The sequence below is a fragment of the Capsella rubella genome, unplaced genomic scaffold (assembly GCF_000375325.1).
Source record: "Capsella rubella cultivar Monte Gargano unplaced genomic scaffold, Caprub1_0 scaffold_1, whole genome shotgun sequence".
In the NCBI taxonomy this organism is placed as follows: Eukaryota; Viridiplantae; Streptophyta; class Magnoliopsida; order Brassicales; family Brassicaceae; genus Capsella; species Capsella rubella.
The window spans coordinates 13,754,349-13,762,445 of NW_006238923.1; the positions used below are offsets into that span (position 1 = coordinate 13,754,349).

General features: G+C 43.0%; 1 non-coding gene and 1 pseudogene across 1 annotated transcript; one reads left to right on the forward strand and one right to left on the reverse strand.

Moving 5' to 3' along the window:
• The first annotated feature begins 203 nt into the window (after positions 1-203).
• On the forward strand, positions 204-2,396 carry LOC111832388 (annotated as a pseudogene).
• LOC111828800 lies at positions 609-712 on the reverse strand. Its single transcript, XR_002832560.1, has one exon. It is a non-coding gene; the product is annotated as a small nucleolar RNA R71 (small nucleolar RNA).
• Positions 2,397-8,097: the final 5,701 nt, after the last annotated feature.

Genomic DNA, 8,097 nt, shown 5'->3' on the forward strand with positions numbered 1-8,097 from the left:
GTCTATTGATTCAGGTACAACTCTTGCTCAACTGCTCCTACTCGACTGACACACTCAACCGATAAGAGAGATAAGCTGATTTGAGTTGTATGCACACACGGTCGCAAGGCACAGAGAACTTGTTCCAGCCCTCCGACCATATTGATCGCTTGGTACCTGCATCACGACAGCAACGCAACAGAGTTACACCACCCCAAGTGGAGATGGAAAACATTCAACCACCACCCCCACCACGGGCACCTACACGGATTAGAGCTGGTGATGCTCCACGCAACTATACCCATCGTCAGAATACAGTGCCTCCAGCCGTGGCGAACAACAACTTTGAGATCAAGAGTGGTCTGATCTCCATGGTCCAGCAGAATAAATTTCATGGTCTGCCTATGGAAGACCCGCTGGATCACCTTGATGAGTTTGATCGTCTCTGCAGTCTCACCAAGATCAATGGGGTCAGTGAGGACGGTTTCAAGCTACGTCTCTTTCCATTCTCTTTGGGTGACAATGCTCACCAATGGGAGAAAACTCTTCCTCCAGGATCTATCACTTCCTGGGATCAATGCAAGCAGTCGTTTCTTGCCAAGTTTTTCTCCAACTCTAGAACTGCACGTCTACGCAATGAGATCTCTGGGTTCACTCAGAAGAATGGAGAAACGCTTTGTGAAGCCTGGGAACGCTTCAAAAGTTATCAATCTCAGTGCCCCCACCATGGTTTCACCAAAGAGTCTCTCCTCAGTACTCTTTACCGGGGTGTTCTCCCAAAGATCCGGATGTTGCTTGACACTGCCAGCAATGGCAACTTTCTGAACAAGGACATCGACGAAGGTTGGGAGCCTGTTGAGAACCTATCTCAATCTGATGGCAACTACAATGAAAATTATGATAGAACCATCAGGGCCAGCACAGATCTTGATGAGAAGTACAAGAAGGAGATGAAAGTTGTGAATGATAAGTTGGACAAGCTATTGATGAGCCGGCAGAGGAACATCCATTTCGTCTCTAAAGACGACCCTTTCCAGATTCTGAATGGGGAGGGAGAACAATCTAAGGAGATAAGTTATGTCCAGAACCAAGGTGGATACAATAAGGGATACAATCCTTATAAGTAGAATCCCAATCTGTCCTGTCGAAGCACTAATGTTGCAAACCCCCAGGATCAGGTCTATCCACCTCCACAACAGCAGCAGCAAGGGCAAAACAAACCATTTGTGCCCTATAACCAAGGTTATGTGCCCAAACAACAATTTCAGCAAGGTTACCAACCTGCAGCAGGACCACCACCAGGATTCCAACCTCAACACGCTCCGCCTCCAACAGCACCAGACAATGACATGAAAAATATGCTTCAGCAACTCCTACAGGGACAAGCAAGTGGCTCCATGGACAATGCTAAGAAGTTTGCTGAGCTGACTCAGAGATTGGACTACTCATACAATGATCTGAACATGAAGATTGAGACTCTGAATTCCAAGATCAAGTATATGGAGGGCAAAACTGCTTCTACTTCTGCCCCAATGCCTGGCAACCTCCCAGGAAAAGCTGTTCAAAATCCTAAGGAGTTTGCTCATGCCATCACGCTGAGGAGCGGTAAAAACTTGCCTCCCAGACAAGGACCTGTTGTAGTCACTGAGGACAATGAAGACTTGGAAGGGGAGGATGTATGTCAGAATGAAGATACGGTTGTTCCTTTGGAAGAATCAGAAGTCGTACCTGAAGAAGCTTCTTAACCTGCTGAGAAACATGCTGAAACACCTGCAGCATCCAAGGATAAGCCTGCGAGATACGTTCCCCCACCATACAAACCACCTCTACCATTTCCAGGACGATTCAAAAAGCAGCAAGCTGAGAAGTATAAGGCTTTATTTGAAAAGCAAGTGAAAGAGATTGAGTTGAGAATGCCATTGCTGGATGCATTCGCATTTGTCCCTCCTTAGCAGAAGTTCCTCAAAAATTTGGTTATGAAGAGAACAAAAGAAATCCAGGGCATGGTGATATTGAGTCATGAATGCAGTGCCATTATCCAGAAGAAGATCACTCCCTTGAAGCTTAAGTATTCTGGATCCTTCACCCTACCCTGCTCACTAGGCCCCCTATCTTTCAGCGGATGCGTATGTGATCTTGGAGCTACTGTGAGTTTGATGCCATTGTCTGTGGCTAAGCGTTTAGGATTCACAAGATACTAGGCATGTAACATATCTCTCATTCTAGCTGACAGATCAGTGACACTCCCACATGGACTCTTGGAAGACCTGCCAATAAGAATTGGTGTTGATGAAGTTCCCACAGATTTTGTTGTCTTGGAAATGGATGAAGAGCCTAAAGATCCCCTGATTCTTGGAAGACCATTCCTAGCCACTGCTGGAGCTATGATTGATGTTAAGAAGGGGAAGATAGACTGATTGGGAGAAGACTTCAAGATGACATTTGACATTAAGGAGTCTATGAAGAAACCAACAATCAATGGCAAGGTGTTCTGGATAGAGGAGATGGATCAGCTAGCTGATGAACTTTTAGAGAACTTGCTGAGGAGGATCATCTCAAGACAGCCTTGACAAAGAGTGGATCAGATGAATTTTTTCATGCGGAGACAAAGGTCTACGAAACATTGCTGATTGATGATTCAGAACGTTTTGAAGAATTGGATCAGTCTGTCAAGGAGGTATGCACAGTAGAGGATAAAGTCAGTGGCAGCCCGATCACTCACCCTGCTGTTGACCCTGTCAATGCGGCTGATGATGACTGGTCAGAGTTAAAAGCTCCCAAGGTTGAGCTCAAACCGCTATCCTCAGGACTGAGGTATGTATTTCTTGGATCCAACTCTACTTATCCTGTCATTGTGAATGCTAGCTTGAGTAATGAGGAATTAGAGTTGCTAGTCACTGAGCTTAGAAAATATAGAAGGGCCATAGGTTATTCCTTAGATGATATCAAGGGGATCTCATCTAGTCTGTGCATGCATAGGATTAATCTGGAAAATGAATCATACTCTAGTATTGAACCTCAAAGGAGATTGAATCCTAACCTTAAGGAAGTTGTGAAAAAAGAAATTCTTAAACTGTTGAATGCTGGGGTTATCTATCCTATTTCTGATAGTACTTGGGTATCCCCAGTACATTGCATACCCAAGAAAGGGGGAATTACAGTGATAAAAAATGAAAAAGATGAATTGATCCCCACTAGGACTATCACTGGCCATAGGATGTGCATTGATTACAGAAAACTGAATGCTGCATCTAGGAAAGATCATTTCCCTCTTCCTTTCATTGATCAAATGTTAAAACGATTAGCCAATCATCCCTACTACTGTTTCCTTGATGGGTATAGCGGATTTTTCCAAATTCCTATCCACCCAAATGATCAGGAAAAGACCACTTTCACTTGTCCTTGTGGCACATTTGCCTACAGACGCATGCCTTTTGGTTTGTGTAATGCACCTGCAACATTTCAGAGGTGTATGACCTCTATATTCTCAGATTTGATAGAGGAGATGGTGGAGGTATTTATGGATGATTTTTCTGTGTATGGCTCCTCCTTCTCCTCATGTTTGTTGAATCTCTGCAGGGTATTAGCAAGATGTGAGGAGACAAGCCTAGTGTTCAACTGGGAGAAGTGCCACTTCATGGTGAACGAAGGGATAGTGTAGGGACACAAGGTATCAGAGAAAGGGATTGAGGTTGATAATGCAAAGATTGAGGTCATGGTACAGTTGCAACCTCCAAAGTCAGTCAAGGATATAAGGATTTTCCTCGGGCATGCTGGATTTTACAGAAGATTCATTAAGGACTTCTAAAAAATTGCAAGACCCCTTACAAGACTGCTGTGCAAGGAGGTCGAGTTTGTTGTTGATGAGAGCTGTCTGCAAGCTTTCAACAAGATCAAGGAAGCTGCATATCAGAGAGCGTCTGGTGTTGGTCCATCTCAGACAAGAGGTAGAGCCAGTAAGTCCTCGGGTAAGAAACCAATGGAGTTGCAGGATGATGCCAGTGATTATGAGTTTGAAGAGCAACCAGCTGTCCCAGCTCGCAAGTCAGTGCAGAAGAAGAAGGCAGAGAAGTGGTTAGCGCCGGGAGAGTATTACAAGCTGATTCAATAGCATGAGTTTTAGGGCACGAGGTATCCTTGCCAGCAGACGATGGATGAGCTGGCTATCTCGAGTGATGTCGAGTATATGTTCGAGCATTGTCATCTCAGCACCCTCATGACTAGTCCGCGAAACGCATACCGAGAGGAGACAATTCAGTTTCTTTGTACGCTTGCCATACATCTCTATGAGGATGATTCGGACATAGAGTCAGATAGAGGATTGGGATACATCACCTTCACTATCCATGATCACAAGTATGTCCTGACCATCAGAGAGCTGAAAGGTTTGTTTGGGTTCCCTAATGGAACAGAGACTGGGCAAAGGATTGATAGAGATAAATTGTTGGCTCTTTGGGAAATAATTGGGAATGAGAAGAAGTTTGCTTCATCTAGGACCAAGAGCAACCACATCAGAAGTTCAGTTATCCGCTACTTCCATCGGTCAATTGCAAACGTGTTCTTCGCGAGGGAGACAACAGAGACACTGATAAACGGGGAGTTGGAGATGATTGATCTTTCACTCAAAGATCTCTTGTTAACAGCAGTAGATGGGACACCACTGCGAGGTGATACGACTGATACATCACCCTCATTCACTTTGCTGCACCAGCTACTCAGTTACAGAACTTGGGTAGTGAAGCTGAGCAGCTGCAGAACTCAAGGAGTTATGTGTATGGGAGGGTTGGTGACTGTTATTTTAGAAGCTTGTAGCGTCCCGCTGCCTATTGCACCAAGGTTCCTAGACATTCAGAATTTGAGGCAAGCTCAATGGTTGCATTGGGAGAAACGCAACGGGTTATATATGTGCTACTTCACTCACCCTGTACATGGTAACGTGCGATTTTTACTTCCTTGTATTGTTTTCACTAGGATATTCGAAGGAAGCAACATTGAGTTTACTCCTCCTGTAGAGGCTCTCTACACGACAGATGGTGAGGAAGCAATTGAGGTATCTGAGAAAGAGGATGCTGAGATGGAAGAAGATTCAGATGAGTATAGACCAGAGAGGTACCACTTTAAAGACTACACAGCGCCTAGACAAGACAAGAGTTTGGTAGAGGCTCACAAGCGTATCAGTACACTTCAGAAGTGGAACATGCTGCAAGACAAGGCAATAAAATCTATGAAGCCGAAGATGAAGAACTTCATGAGTAAGTTTAGCTGCGCCTCCACCACCACAGCTTTTGCAGACACTACTCCGCAGGATGCTAGACCAGTTCAGCGCCGTTTGTCCACGAGTGATGTCCCAGCACGCTACAGAACTCCTTCTCTATCACGTCATTCCGCCTATGAGTATAGAGAGCATAATGTTTCTTTTTCTCCTTTGAGACAGTCCTCCCCTGAGCTTAGGGCTAGCAAGAAGAAGGAGAAAAGGAAAAAGAAGAAGGCAGCGAGACGGAAGGCAAAAGCTAGTTCATCACACTTGTCAGAGGAGCATCACGTTGAGGATCTGACCTTGGATCAAGCTGAGGATCACATTGAGGACCTGACTGTTGATCCAGGTGCGTATCATTTCCAAGACCTCACTGCGAATCCTGTCGAGCAGAACGTTGAGCATCCTACAGAGGCTCCTCCTGCGCAGCCTGCACTAGGTGCTTATACAAGCGAGTCCATGACTCAATATCTGGATTGCTATTTTCAGTAAGGTACCACTCCAAACCTTCATCTGTATATATCATTGCAGTTTCATACTTTTGTTTGTTTGATTCTCAAACCAACTCTCAAATTTTTATTACACAAGAGACTGTGTAATTTAAGTTTGGGGGAGAGTTTGGGATGACATTTGATGTTGTGTTCTCTTTTCTTATTTTGAATTTTTAGCATATAATTTGCATTCATATATGTACATTGAAAACCCCTAAAAATTTGAAAACTTTTCAGAATAAAATCTTTAAAAACAGAGTGATCATGTAGCTTGCATCTGCATATTAGGATTGAGTCTAAACTGTTTCTTGTAGGACTGTTGCATTAGCATAGGGGGCGATGATGATTTATACCTTGTTGATTTGCTATGATTCACTAGTTGAGATCAATGCCCTGGTTGTTAGCTTTTTGATGCATGATGATTGAACTTGAAGTAAGTCTGAAACAAACTTGGAATTCATGAAGAGCATTCTTGAATTTGGTTGAAACATGTTATGATATGATCTCGTTCCTTACCCTATAAGAACTTAATCTTGACTTGCAAATATCTGGTTGTGTTTTGCTTGCATGCTCATGGTCACCATATACATATTTGGATCATCTTCCTCCTTTCACCACTCTTGTTGATCCAAGTAGCTGATCTTTCTTTTGATCAGTTTGCCACACCCACAGCCTATCCTTTTCTTTCAAGCCAATTGATAATTCTTGAGTGGTAGGTCTTTTACCGGATTATGCTTGGGGAGAACGTGTTAGGTATGAGCCGACATGATTAAAATCTTGAGTAGTTCTGATTTTCACTTTCAAATCAGATAGGACTAGGTCGGGATTCTTACTTGGGTTTGGGATTGGAATGATTGTGGAAAGAAAGAAGAGAAACATAAAAAGTTGTGTCCTTAGGAGGAGAATGTTTTCTAGAAGTTTATACTCTAGTGATTGATTTTTGTGGGGTTAGCATGATATACAGAGAATGGTTCTGGGATGTAAAGAAAGAGAAAAAATTTTGATGTCTTATAACGTAAGAAGAAAACAGAACCATAGTAAAGAAGAAATCCCCTATCCACTAGTATTAATAAGAAACTTCTCTTAAGGCAAAAAGGAAAAAAAAAATGGGACTGATGTTGAAGGGTAGACATAAGGATCATTCGGGTTTAGATGATTAGGAGTAAGCACTTGGGAACCATTGGGTAGTCAAGGTTTTATTCCTGTATGCATTTGTTGGTCCTTACCTTTAGCATTCTCCCTAAAGCTCAATCCATTCATTGAGAGATCCTTGTCCTGAAATTGTTAAAACCCTCTTGATTCTCAAAACCTTTTTCTGCCTAGCCAAGTGAGTTTGTTAAGCCTTGCACAACCAGATTCATATACTTGAGTAATGAATGTTTAAAGGAATGAATGATTGGAATGCATGTGTAGATCAAGGGATAGAATCAGTTTCGGATTTGTAAGTTTGTCCTAAGTCTTTAAGTAAAGTTCTCTCAGCATGCATCAAAGACTTAGCAACCAGGACATTGATTTTAACTGCTCTATCTTGCAAGTTACAGGTTCTGAGACCCCATTTTCAAACCTCTCTTCCACTTTGTTTCTTTTGCTTTGCTTGAGGGCAAGCAAAGACTAAGTTTGGGGGAGTTGATAAGTCTGTATTTCATCGCTTTTTGAGCATGCATTCATTATCTTTTCAGCATTATTCACATGTTGATTCGCATCATATTGATCCCTTTCTGCATGTTTTACATACTTAGGTAGGTTTTATGCATATCATGCATATCTTGCATACGTTGTGCATATCTGAAGTGTTTCAGGTACTTAGGAGACATGCAGAGCGAAGCAGAGGAACAAGGGTTACTCGACATGCACACGATCGAGTGGGACGATCGAGTGAGAAGCAAGGATGCGTTGCAGGAACATACTTCACTCGATTGACACGACCGAGTAGGATGATCGAGTAGGCAGAGATACATTGCAAATACATAGACGATCGAGTGAGCAGCAGACGTATACGATCGAGTAGCTGATCGAGCAGAAGGGAAGCGAAGCAGAACCACCTGTCACTCGATGCACACACTCGAGTGACATGATCGAGCAAAGCAAAGAAGTAGATGATGGTTTCACAGATCACTCGACACGTTCACTCGAGAAACACGGTCGAGTATGAAATGATGCAGAGAAGAAATTAAGTGTTACTCGACACGCTCACTCGACCGACAGGACCATTACAACTTTTAAACCGCTTTTACGTTGTCGTTTTATGTTTTAAGGTTTTCCCAAACATTTTTATAAATAGGTCTCATTTGGATTGCCTAAGGGATCGAGTTTATTTTTATTAGGTTTTTGTTGTTAGCCACCAAACGATCCTGAGAATTGTAATCGTGATTT